Below are 13,744 nucleotides of genomic sequence, written 5' to 3' on the forward strand. Positions count from 1 at the left end.
CCAGATGCGTAACTCTAGGCCCTTAAGCCTACCATCTAAACACTAAACTCTGCACCCTAGATACTTGACCCTAGACACTTAACTCCAGACCCTAGTTGCATAATTCTAGACCCTGAAGCCTACAGCCTAAACCCTTGACACTGGACCCTGGATACTGGATGCTAGTCACTAGAGCCTTGACCTTGGGTACTGAACTCCAGACCCTAGACCCTTAACTCAAGGCCCTTAAGCCTACAGTCTAAAACCTACACACTAGACTCTAGACACTGGACACTAGACACTGGACCCTAGACCCTTAATCCTAGATACGAAACCCTAGACGCTAGACCCTTGACCCTGAGCACTTATCTCCAGACTCCAGACACCTAACTCTAGACCCTTAAGCCTATGGTCTAAACCCTAGACACTACACCCTAGACACTGGACCATAGGCACTGGACCCTTGACCCTGGTCACTTAACTCCAGACTCAAAACCCTTAAACCTGGAGCCCTAAGCCTACATCATAAAACCTAGACACTGGACCCTGGACCCTTAATCCTATGTACTTAACCCTAGACGCTGGAGCCTTGACCCTGGACACTTAACTCCAGACCCTAGACCCTGAAGCCTACAGCCTAAACCCTAGACACTGGACCCTTAATCCCAGATAGTAAACTCTTGTCCGTAGACTCTTCACCCTGGGTGCTTAACTCTAGACCCTAGACCCGTCACTCTAGCTGCTTAATCCTTCAGCCTAAACCCTAGACACTAGACCGTAGACACTGGAATCTAGACTCTTAACCCTACGTACTAAACCCTAGACCCTAGAGCTTTAATCCAAGACCTTTTACTCTAGATGTTTTACTCTAAAAACTTAACCTTAGTGTCTTGCTTGGCCCTAATTCCTACACCCTAGACCTTAGATTCTTTGCCCGAAATCCTAGACCCTTGACCCTGGGCGCTTAACTCCAGACCCTAGACCCTTAAGCCTACAGCCTAAATGCAAGACAGTAGACCCTAGACACTAGACCCTAGACCCTTAACTCTATATACTAAACCCTAGACCCTAGAGCCTTAATCTTAGATGTTTTACTCTAGAAAATTAACCCTACTCTCTTGCTTGGCCCTTATTCGTAGACCATAGACTTTAGATTCTTTACCCTAGACCCTAGGCCCTGGGTGCTTAACTCCAGAATCTAAATCCTTAACCGTAGACCCTTAAGCTAATAAACTGGGAGCAGCAGAGCAATTAGCTAAATTGGGAAAGGCCAGTAAGTCCAAGCTCAGCTGGGTTAGTTCTGGACCTGTTAATGAATTGATTACAGCTGCGAAGCAGCTCACCTGCTAAACTTAGATTTGCCTGCTAAAAAGGTGAAAAGGCTGCCTTTCTGGCCATCAGACTAGTGCCATCCTGAGAGCATGAAGAAGAGTGTGGCCAGCAGGTCAGGGACGTTGTTCTGCCCCTCTGCCCTGGTGAGGCCCCATCTGGAGAACCGTGTGTGTTTCTGGGCTCCCAGTTCAGGAGGGACAAGGAGCTACTGGAGAGAGTCCAGCCCAGGTCTGCAGAGATGCTGAAGGGACTGGAGCATCTGCTGGTGAGGAAAGGCTGGGAGAGCTGGGGCTGTTCATGTGGAGAGGAGGAGACTGAGTGGGGATCTCATGAGTGCTGGTCAATATCTAGAGGAGGTGGGAGGAGGGGGGAACCAGACTCTTCTCAGTGCTGTCCAGTGACAGGACAATGGGCACAAGCTGGAGCTCAGGAGAGTCAAACTGAACATGAGGAACAACTTCTTTCCTGTGAGGGTGACAGAGGCCTGGGACAGGCTGCTGTGGGAAACTGTTCTTTTCTTCCCCACATAAGTCTAAACAAAATGTCTTTTAAGCCAGGGAAGGCCTCTCCTGATTATCCCCAGCTAACGAACTGAAACAGACTTGCTTCTCAAGGACAACTGAACCCAAAACAACAGCTGTGGCCCGGGACAGAAAGGATGGGCGACAAGCCACCCTGTGCCCCTGGCAGTCACCGCCCTAACGTGGGGCTGATGGACGCTCGTTGGCTCTGGGCAGTGACACTGACTGGACAGGTGGGTCAGGGGGTATCAAAGGGGCGAGGGCAGCAGGTGGGCCCTTCCCTCCTCCCTGAGGCCCGTTCGGACGCTTTCTGCCTGGGACACCCCCCTGCTGCGGACACTGGTGCTGGGACCCTGCCTGCCTGCCTGCCCCGGGTCCAGCCTGAGCCTCAGCGCCGAGCGTGCCGGGGTCCCGAGCCCTGGGGTCGGGGCCGGAGCCCCCTCCCCGTGTTGCTGCCGCTGGAGGGGAAACCAGCGGCCGCTGCACCCGCTGCCGAGAGGCTGCCCCTCCGACACCACGGACCTGCCGTCCTGCCTGGCAAGAAGGGGCCACCGACCAATACTGCCGCTGGGAACGGAGCCTGGGGACAAGCCAGGGGGTGACATCACCTCACACACACACACACACACACACACACTCCTCACACTGCACACACAGCACAACCTCTCAGCAGGACTGACGTCGGGTTTCCTTCCCTCCTCCCTCCTCCCTTTGGTCCTTAACCCTCTCCCTTAAAAGCACCTTTGCATTGCCTCCCTAAAGGACACTTGCTCACCACATACATATTGATATCCCTGGTAGCCATTCACACCTGCATTGTCCCTAAACATCATCCCTCGGTTTGTGTTAACCCTTAATAAACCTATTAGTTTGTGGAGTAAATCTTGGCTTTAGAGGCAATTTCTGAGCGTGGTGGGGTGGGGGTGCTTTCTAGCTACCACCCTGAAATATGGTCCCGCGGCAGCTGTTGCTCCGTGAGAGGCAGCGCCGCATGTGACCCTCGGGCTCATTTACAAGCCCCTCCACATTGAGAGGGGGGGGTCACAAAAGTATCCTGACAGCCGGTAGCCCCCTGTCCTCCCCATCCCAGGGTGTGTGAGGGGGGGAGCTGAGTGAGTGGCCCCGGGGCTGGTTCCTTGTTGTCCTGTTGGGCCCAAACCAGGACCCCAAGCCAGGGGAGGTGGCTGTGCCTGGAGCAGCCCTTGGCCTGTGGGCAGCCTGTGCTGGAACCGTCTGCTCCTGAGGGACTGCACCGGGTTGGTGAAGGACTCTCTGCAGAGGGAAGGACCCCACAGTGGAGCAGGGGAAGGCTGTGAGCTGTCCTCCCCCTGAGGAGGAAGGAGAGGCAGAGACAAGGTATGAGGAATGGATCCTAAACCCCCACACACCTCTGCGTCCTTGGGGCTTCATCTGGGGGTTCATCTTCCCTGGCACACAAGGCAAATGCTTCCGAAGCCAAGAGACCATGAACTGGGTTGGACCATGGTCTGCGGTGTCCAGAGGTTACTCTGTACAGCTGTAAATGATGTAGATGGATGACAAGTTACTTGGATATGTGTCAGAGATGATCTGCAGCAGAAGGTGCAATCCTTTGAATGCCAATTAAAAAAAAATAATAGGGAAAAACTGCAGAAATTGACAGTTTTGTTGTGGGTTGGTTGGTTTGTTTCATGTTTGAATGTGGCTGAGGTAGGTGGGGAATAATCTGGTAGGAATAGAAAGACTGGGAGAGCTCAGGAAACAGTGCATCCTAAGGGCAGAGCAGAGGTTCAGCTCCTCCATCTCCTGGGGGTTGGCCCTTGTTACGCGGATGCCCTCTGGGCTGGGGCATCCTGCTACTGTCACCATCCTCTTGTCACCTGCCATATGGCTCTGAGCACTTTGGTGCTGCTTGTTAATTAGCTTGCAGGCTAATTGGCTCCACCAGCCTTGCCAGCATGATGACAGGGAAGAACGTCCCCTTGGGATGCTGGGAAGGAGGCAGGACACCCTTGGCGCAGCAATGCTCCCCTGACACATGGACATTTCCACCTCCCTCAGGCTTTGCAGTGCTGCTCCTGCTCACTGGGGAGGCCAAAGCCAAGCCCTGCACAGCAGCTTTGGCTGCCCTGGATGTTCCCATGTCACCACCAGCCCCTCCATGCAATGCAGGGAGGTCCTTCCTGCTCACTTGCTGGAGGACCAGGCTGCAGAGCCCAGCAGGTCTGTGCTGCCTGACCTTTCTGCCCGCTGGGCAACTGCCAAGCAAACCAGGCATGTTCTAGACCAACCCGAGATGAGGAGAGCGTCATCTCAAAGCCAGTGTTCAAACATGGCACTTTGTACCCAGGGAGCAGAGCTGGAGCTGGGCTAACAGGCACCTGCAGGGAGCCAGGACCAGACACCTGAGTCAGGCAGGAACCCACACCTGCAGGGTGTGGCCACCCCACAGCTACAAAAAGCAGCCCACTCCCTGCGGCCCCCTGGCAGGAAAAGCTGCCCACAAGAACTCCTCTGAGGAGACCCTGTCACAGAAAAGAGCTTTTCCAGCCCTTGCTGCTTCCTTCACCTTTTCCCCAGCGTTGCCCTGTGGAACACAGCCCTGGAGCCGGGCGGCACAGGGACCTTGACCCTGAGGGGCAGCTCCAGCAGCTCCGGGTCCATCAGCCCAGCAGCTCCTTGTCCTGCTGCTGCCTTCTGTGCCCGGCCGAGGAAGAGAGAGACACTCGACGCGCCAGCTCCTCAGCCTCCTGCCCGGCAGGGGCAGGACAGGGCAGGTCCCACAGCAGCCCCCGCCATGTCCCAGGCTCCCCGGCTGAGCCCTCTCCCTCCCTGCTCACCTCTCTCCTCTGTCCTGCTCCACCGGAATAGAAGCCTCACTTACCGCCTTTCAGCAAGTTTAGTCCTGGCCCCGAAATGGTGCAAGGGGAGGAGAGAGGAGGATTCCTTGAGAGAGTCCTCGGCAGGACTGGGAGGGGGAGATTTAGTCCTGATCACTGCACTTTGTCTCCAAAGAGGCATTCCTCTCTGGTTTAGGGGAGAGTAGGGGTCTCTCCGGCACACTTCACCGCCTGACTCTTTGGAGCAAGTGAATTCATTGGCAGCTTGATTTTGTTGGCTTTCCCCTTCATCTCAACGGAATTATTAACACTGAGGTTTAAAATTGGCTTACTTATCATGGACAGAACACTACAAATATTCTTTAACTTGGATTTTTGTGAAAAACTTTGACGCAAGTTAGTAAACAACATTCGTCTCTTCACAATACTCGTATCTAGGTCCCTTCCTCAGCTTTTATCAGAGTCCTCATTTCTTCCCAAATTAGAGGAGGAGGTTGGTTCTCAGGACCTCGCGGAAGTCTCCGCACCCTTGTGGAGTGTGAGCATGAAAACCAAAAGTTAATAATACCAGGTAAGACAATCAGTAATATAATTATAGCCATAATAACATAAATCCATTCGTTTAGATGATGTAAGAATGAGGAGGAGTTTGGCCACTTTGCTCCGTGCCAAGTTTCTATGGCAGCTTTTGCGGCCTCCACCAGTTCTATCTTTCCATTATTGTTTATTTTTAGACAACAATTAGGTAAATTAAGTTCCGTGCAGACGCCTCCCTCTGCTGCCAATAAATAGTCTAAGATTAACCTTTGTTGATATACAGTATCTCTAATTTAAGTTAGTTCCTCGGCTACCAGGGACAGGGCTGTGCAAGTTTTATTTGTGACCAATTCTACTACTGCTTGTAGTCGTGTAATTCTGGTTAGATGATAAATTGGGTCTCGTGCTCCATTAAAAATCTCATAGGATTCCCTGTCGCTGGATCACAAGAGTTAATAATTCTCTCTGGGGTTCATTTTTCCCCTTTCCAATTTTGTGAGCCGGATTTAGCCACATCAAGATTTATTATGGATCTTTTAGCTCCGGCCAATTTGAATTTAGGTGCAGTTTCATTTGGTAAGATTTGGAAGTACGGCCAAATTATCCCTACGTAGCACGTTCCTTCACATGTCCATGGTAGTCGTCGGTGTGCATTGTGCCCACACATAAAATAATGTCCCCTGAAAGCCCAAAACCCAGCAAAGAAGACACTGGCATTATAATAATATACATCCTTTTCCCCCAGAGGGGGTGTGGTCTCCTAAGCTTTTGTTCTCCAACGTTTACAATATCCTGCTGACTCGGTATAATTACACGGAGTGCATGGGGGAAAAGATTTGTTTGTAGCTGACCAATACTCTGCAAAGTTTACGGGTTTTCCATTATTATCTTTCCATTTATAGTCCTATTTCCTGGGTCTAAAATACCGGCAATTATTATACACAACTGGTAAGGCTTTTGTCTTTGCATTTTGGGATATTACATACCGCCCAAGCGCAGTGCCCCTGCCTGGCAGCCAATTACCTCCCTCATGGCTCCGAGTTGTTGGTTTATGGCAGAGGAGGCAGGCAGGAGAGGGTTGAAAGTGGCAGATGGAGCCGCCGTCTTTAAGTCAGTTATGGCTGCTGACCTAAAGGGCATATTATGTTCGTGTGAGGAAAGGTCTGGTCCTTCACAACTGCCCTCCAAAAAAACCCCAGAACGGGACCTCAGAACTTTAAATGCTGTTTAAATATGTATATCCATTTTAAAGGCAAACTCAACCCCAAAATATCAGAAAATACCCCAAATACAGCCCCAACCCCCTTAAAAAATGCCATTTTAACCAAACAATCAGCTTTAGGAACTGAAAAAGCCCCCAAACAAGCAAATTCCCTCAACAAAACCCCATACATTGCCCACCCGAAGCCTAATCCCTCCCCCCAGCTAATTAAGCCCTAATTAATGCCCCAGCCTGCCCTGATAATTAGCGTCGCTGAATCCCTCCCACCCCCAAATTAATTTAGACCAGCATCTCTCTCCCCCAGCTCTCAGGGGGGGTTAATTGGCTGCTAATGAGGCGAAGTCAATTACCTGACAGACCCATGGGACTGGGCCTGCGCTGCGTGTCCCCTCTTGATCACCTGGGTCGTCCTGCGCCCTCCAGGGATGCTGGGGACACGTGGGGGGACATGGAAGATGGGGGGTGTTGGGGACATGTGGGAACAGGGGTGACATGGGGGGAGCAGGGGGGACGTTGGGTCATGGGTTGGATGAGGGGACAATATTGGGGACATGGAAGACAGGGGGTCTCGATGGGGTCTTGGGGGTCTCTGTGTGACCCAAGTGCATCTTGGGGTGTCCAGGAGCTCCTGGGTGCCCTCATCTGACCAGGGGGGGGCCTTGGGGGTCACCCAAGGCGGTCTAGGGTGCCCTAGGTGCCCTGTCTGAAGGGGAGAGGTCTCAGGGGTCCATGTGTGACCCAGGAGGGTCCCTGGTGCCCCCATCTGATGGGATCTCTTGGGGGTTCCCTGGTGCCCCCATCTCAGGGGGTCTCTCGGGGGGGGTCACGCAGCGGCACTTGGCCCAGTCAGAACCAGGGCTGGGGGTTCTGGTTCCTGGGTGGGTGGTTGTGGTCTGTGCCTCCCAGCACCACAACACCCTTGGCCTCATCCCCCAGGGACCCCCTTGGAACCCCCCAACCCCCCCACGACCTTTCCATAATCTCCCAAACCCCCCAAAATCTCCTCCCAGATCTCTCCAATCTGCCCCCCAGCTTCCTCCAATCCCTCTCCCAAACTCCCTCCATAGTCTTCCCAATTCCCCCTGTAACTCCCAGACCCCCCAAACTCCCCCAGCACTCCCCAAATCTCCCCTATAACTCCCCCCGAAGATTTCCCCAGGACCTCTCCAAACCCTGCCCTCCCCCCAAACACCTCCACAAATCCCCCACCCAGATCCCCTGTTTTGCCACAATTCCCCCCCCAGAATCCCCAAGGCTGGAAAAGACCTTTAAGACCATCAAGTCCAGCCCGTGACCTGACACCCCCACATCTCCAGGCCATGGCACTAAGTGCCACCTCCAGCCTTTCCTGGAGCAGCTGCAGCGACAGTGCCTCCACCACTTCCCTGGGCAGTCCATTCCCAGGTCTGATCACCCTCTCCGTGAGGAAGTGCTTCCTAATGTCCAAACTAAACCTCCCCTGGAGCAGCTTCAGGCCAGGCCCTCTTGTCCTGTCACTCGTTTCCTGGGAGAAGGGCCCAGACCCCACCTTGTCACCAAATCAGGAGAAAACTGTGGAGAGTCTTGCAGAAGACTGGCTGCGTGAGAAAGGTCACGTAGACATGATACATTTGGTTAATTGTAAAAGCTGAGAAAAGGAGAGTATTGTAAGAAACAAGGACAGCATGTCCTTGAGCATGAAACTGTGAAAAGAACTTAAGCATGAGTTTGAGAAAACTAGCCTGAGAACGCTAACTGCAATGATGTAATCATAGGCGTGGTTGAACATTAGCAATTAACCAATGGTGAGCTTGGCTTTTGCACTATGTAGGAACTTCATTACTGACAATATAAATACTGTGCTATTGGAATCAATAAATGAGTCTTGCTGATCAACAACTGTGGTTGACTGCATTTCTCCCGTCGTCTCCGACAGAAAACGACTCATCGACACCAATGTGCTGCAGATCAGCAGACACCTCTTTATTGGCGCACAGAGGATGCAGGGGATAACTCCTCCCAGCCTATCCTGAGTTGCATTGCAATCAACAGGTCTTTATGTATTTAATTTCTGTTGTCCAAAATATTTGACATAAAAATGCACGTAATGCTTGCTTTTAATCATTCATGAGGCTTAACCTTTGCATTGATTGGCCCCTTCGAGGTACGTAAGTTCATACATACTCATTTCTAGCAAAAGTCCCTGGTATTCAAATGAGGTTGGGATGGAGAAAGGGGTTCTTCACCCACTTTCCCTCCCGATATGATTCCTATACAAGCAGTTTCTCCTACAAGCCTTGGCTTGGTCAGGCCTTCTAAATACTCAAAACTGAGTCAATTCAGTGACACTGTCACCTGCCTCTCTCTGCAAGACTGATGGGCTGGAAGGTCAGTCTTGAGAAGGCAAGGGCACCTCGGTCAGGGGCATTTCTGTCAGCTACAGAACCACTGCGTGGCTGTCCCAGAAGCAGTTCTGTGACCTCACTGTGGCGGTCACATCTGTGATTTCTCCCCATTGCTGGAGTTCTGCCACAATAACCCCGTGGCAACTGTGCTCTTTGCTTTCCTGACCTGCTGATGGAGCCAGTCCTCCCTTTCCTGTCCCTGCTGGCATCCTGGGAGTGCATCAGAATGTCAGGGTTGGCTTGGCCCCAGTGCTTAATTAAGGAGCAGGTCATCAGTGATGCAACAACAAAGGATTTGATGTGGAGGTCTGACTCCTTGAGGAGCCGCACAGCATCTTGTACCTGCAGCATCCTTCCCTGGCACAGCACTCTGGAGCTAAGAGGTGCTGCTGGCAGCCACGCAGCCAGATACAGACAGGCCTGAAATTGCAGAGAGACTGGCTTGGATTACAGTCCCTGATCTTCCATCGAGCTCCATTATCACCTGCAAAGACCTCAGTAAAATATTGTTAAAATCTCCTCTAGTTTCTGCTGCCCACAAGAGGATTTCCCTATTGCTAATTAATTTTGCTTCAAGCTCTCATACAGAGAGTTTTAATTATAACAGCAATCGCAGTGAAAAATAGTTTTCTGAATGTCCAAACCAAAGCGTTTAAAATAATTCTGGAAGAGGTTAGAGGAAGCACCTGAGTGTGTAAGAGTTCCTGTGGAGCAAGGGAGCATCAAGACTGGGTCCTCTTGTGTTGGCCCACACAGAATGCAAACTATGTTCAGACTGAGTAAGAAGCTGATGAAAGAGCTCTCTAGAGCCTTGCCATTGAAATGCATCTTGAAAAATGAGAGAAAATCCTGAGGATGGGAGGAGCTCTAACCACCATCACTTTGTTATAGCAAAGTGGCTTAGAAGGGGAACACATTGAGACCAGTGATGTGCAGGCAATGGGACTCAAGTGAAGAATTAGATGCAGTTCTCATGCAAGGGCCACAGAAATGGTCACCCGAAAGCTGTGGCAGGTTCTTCATCAGTGGCAATTTTACTACTCTAGTTCAAGCACAGAGAAAGTGAGGTGAGACAGAGGGAGCTGCTGGGTCTGTGTGGGAGGGACAGTGAGCCAGGGGTGAGAATATGGCTTGGGAAGGCCACATGGATTGACCGGGGCTGGGCATGGGGCTGTGGGACCACTTTGTCATCATCTCTTTCCGGAGAGCTCAGCGACACAAAAGGGGCTGCAAGGGGCATGTACAGTGAGATGTCTACGTAAAAATTACTATTTTCCTAGGTATGGCAACACAACTGTGCTACTAATAGGGCATGGCTCAAAAATTGGCATCAGCTATTGTCTTTTGGAGAAATAATATTAAAGGTGTGCAAGCAGCACATGCGTTTCTGAATAAGGACCTGAAGTCCCTATTTGTCATTGCTGCATTCAAAGGTTTTTTTGTCTTGGAGCAATTTCTATTGCCAGCTGCAATGTTAGACAACAACAGTTTGAAACCAGATTTCCTCACCAGGTGGTGCATCAGGTTAAAAACAGGGTACTGAAAATGCTTTAAAGCATCTGGCATGAAAGGGGCCATAACATACAGTGCGACATACAGTTTCAACCCAAACAAAACGGGGGACTCGAGCCCCGACCCAAACCCCAAAAGAATGCCTGTACCCTTCCCAGGGGACTTGCTCTGAGCTCTTCTGTTCGGGGACCAGAGATTCTTCCTGACAACCCCTCGGTGCCGGCTGGAGGTTCTGCGATCCCGCAGACCCATTGAGGTGCAGGAGCGGTGTCCCGTCTGGGTTGCCCAGATTTTACTTTACTGAAAATAAATCTAGGCCATCTGCAATGCCTGTTGTTTTATCCCTTCAGGCTTACCTCATCAGGTGAGTATAACCTGGCAAAAAAGAACTCGTTGAAGTTTACTGATGGATTTATTACCATCAACAGGGAAGGGCGCAGGACCTGTTTCTGCTACATTTGATCAAGTGCACACAGAGCAAGACCTGGCCATCCTTTAGATTATTCTCATGATGTGCCTTAGAAAGCACAACTTGGTTTCTGTTGAGAAGTGCTAGTTGCCCTTTTTTCCCTCAGCTCAGAAGCATTTGCACGGTCTCTTGCAGAGCCCTCAGCAATGGGCTGGTTTGCAGCGCTGGGTGCCTGGGGAACTGTCTGGCCGGACAGTCCCGAGGGGCTCGTTGGTTTGGTTTGATCACTCGTTGTTTTCTCACCCCTGGTGTGGCCGATGGTGCCAGGAGGTGCTGGTTTGTCTGTGGTGCTGGGCAGGGTCTCCGATGGTGCCAGGGAGGTGCTGGTTTGTGTGTTACGATGTGGCTGCAGGTGCCTCCTTGCAGCACTGAAGCAAACCCCAGGTTATTTAGCACTAGTGATTTCAACACAGCCTCTTATCAGTACGAAACCCTTGCAGCAGGGGTTTGCTGTGCCCCTTCATGAGTATCTGCCAAGTTATTTGGCATCTTCAGAAATCAAAGCACTAGAGAGTGAAGAAATCTGTATCAATATTTCAGAGTTGCAGTATATAAAGGTAAACGGGAAAATAATCAGGCAATTCAGAGCTGGCTGTTTTCCAGGGTGCAAAGTTGTTCTGCACTGGACAGTGCCTGCTGCTTTTTGCAAATGTGTGTGTGCATGGAGGAGTTGTAGAGAGGGACACAAATGTTTGTTGTGAAACAACCAGGGTTTCTAAAAGCGTCTGTACAGCCACTACCACAATGAAAAGGCACCATCAGAAATGATTTGTCTTCTAAGGGTTCAGACAACTCCTCCTCAGGAGAAGCATTTATTTCAACCAAATCTGGCTCAGTAATTGCCTGTGCTGCAAATTGCTGGAAGCTGGGAAAGTGCCCGGGAGAGGCCTGTATTCCCATACTTTCTTGACTTCTGTTAAGGCATTCACTTAAGCCCTTGCCAGAGACAGATGGGATGAAGCTTTGAGACAAACCCTCACAGATGCTTTTCTGTTGTTCTGGGTAAGGACGGGTGATTTCTGTCCACGAGTGAAATATCTACATCTGAAGCTCTTACCTAAGCACTTCAGAAAGGCTTCGAGTCTGCCTGCTTAGGATCATGAGACACGACTATCAAGATATGTCCTCCTTGCTGCGTGGACAGAAGAAAGTACCATTTGCAATGCAAGCTGAAATATGTCTGTGACTTTAAATCTCTTTTTAAATCTATTTATACTCCTCTCTAACATCTTGGAAATAAGATCCTTAATCTAACTCTGTTGCATAACGAAGTCTTCTGCCTGTCTGAAACCTGAGATTTACTGGTTTGAAACTGACTTTTTGAATCAGATGAAATAGGGAAAAGTTCTCTATTACGTTTATTGCTTCACAGGCTGCTGTTACACCCCCTAATATCCAGTCAACAACTTGAGGTCCCACAGTCTATTTTGAGTTGTCCTTATACAGAAGCAGCACTATGCTGTTGTCACACTCAGTGTCATTCTCTAGAACTTATTTCAATTCTTAAGTAGAGTTTTAAGGCAAGAATTCAGTATGATTTTGAAGATGCCAGAATGTTGTGAATGTATACATAACTCTTTTTTCCTTTTTGATATTCCTTTTCCGTTAGTTCCTTACATTCTGTTTTTCTTTGAACATCTACTGAGCCTAGAGCTGATGTATATGCAGAATTAGCTGTTACAGTGCCAAGAGGTCCTCTCTGAAAGAAAATGGTTCAGAGTCCATCACTTTCCTCACTCTGTTGGTTCCTGCCACCATTGCACGTACAACCTCCACTGAAGAGTGAATTCCACCTGCTTCTTCCCCAGAAAGGCTCAAGGCACAGAATGTTTCCTCTCTACTGCTATGACCTTGAATGTATCTCTGAGGGGGCCTGGGGAGCAACACCAGCGATTTGATTTGGATAGAAAAAAGTTTCAAGAGAAAAACCACGTGTTGCAGAACGTGATGAGCCTGCAGAGACTTTGGCAACAGGGCCTGGCAGTGTGGCAGCAGCCACTGCCCATGGCCAAGTCCTCCTCCCCTGGCACCTGCTGCCACCTGCCAGTGCTTGTGCAGCCACAGCTCAGGGCCCTGGTGGTCCCAGCCACCCCTCCTGCTCTGCAGCCAGCAGATCCTGCTCCACATCCTTTGCTTGATGGAACATCATCAGCATTTGCTCTCAGGAGCAAGCACTGAAAAAAGCCAGAGTCCTATCAGATGAGAATTTCATTTATTGCCAAGTAAAATAGATGGGGATGGAGAAAAGCAAAGAGAAATCTCAACCACCATCGCCACCTTCTTCCCAGGCTCCACTTCACTCTGTCGTTACTCGTTCCTGTTTCCTCCCCTGCTGAGTGGCACGCAGGGCTGGGGAATGGGGCTGGGGGTCAGTCCAGAACACTTGGTCTCTGCTGCTCCTTCCTCTTCATGCTCGACCCTTTCTCCAGCCTGGGTCCTTCCCACCAGGTACTGCCTTTCACAAAGTGCTCCACGTGGGTCCTTCCCATGGGCTGCAGTCCTTCCTGAACTGCTCCAGCGTGGAGCCCCCACAGACAAACCTGTCCTGCTCCCCAGGAGGCAGCCGTGTGCCCGGGGCTGCTGGAGCAGGATCCGAGCAGCAGCTCCTGCAAGGACACTGCTCCGGGAGCAAACCGTGTTGAGAGAGAGTTGTTGGAGCCCAGCAGGAACAGAAGATGACGTGGAATGTAGAGCACCCAGGAGCCTTGCAAAGGGAGAGAGAACTGCTGCGTTAGAGCGGCTCGGAGCACAGAATGATCCTCAACACATCAGGTTTCAGTTGGGAATATCACTGAGATGTGTTAATAGCCTTAGGCATTGCATTCCTGATCCTGAATGGATCCCCAGATTAGGGTCCCATCCTGGGTCAACAGATGGGAAATGGGCTTCCACCATTCCTGGCAAAGCACTGGAGGCAATTTGTGCTTCCACGTGTTTTTGCTGCTCTCCAAATCATATCCCATTCCCTG

This window comes from Apus apus, unplaced genomic scaffold (genome assembly GCF_020740795.1).
Source record: "Apus apus isolate bApuApu2 unplaced genomic scaffold, bApuApu2.pri.cur manual_scaffold_30_ctg1, whole genome shotgun sequence".
NCBI lineage: Eukaryota > Metazoa > Chordata > Aves > Apodiformes > Apodidae > Apus > Apus apus.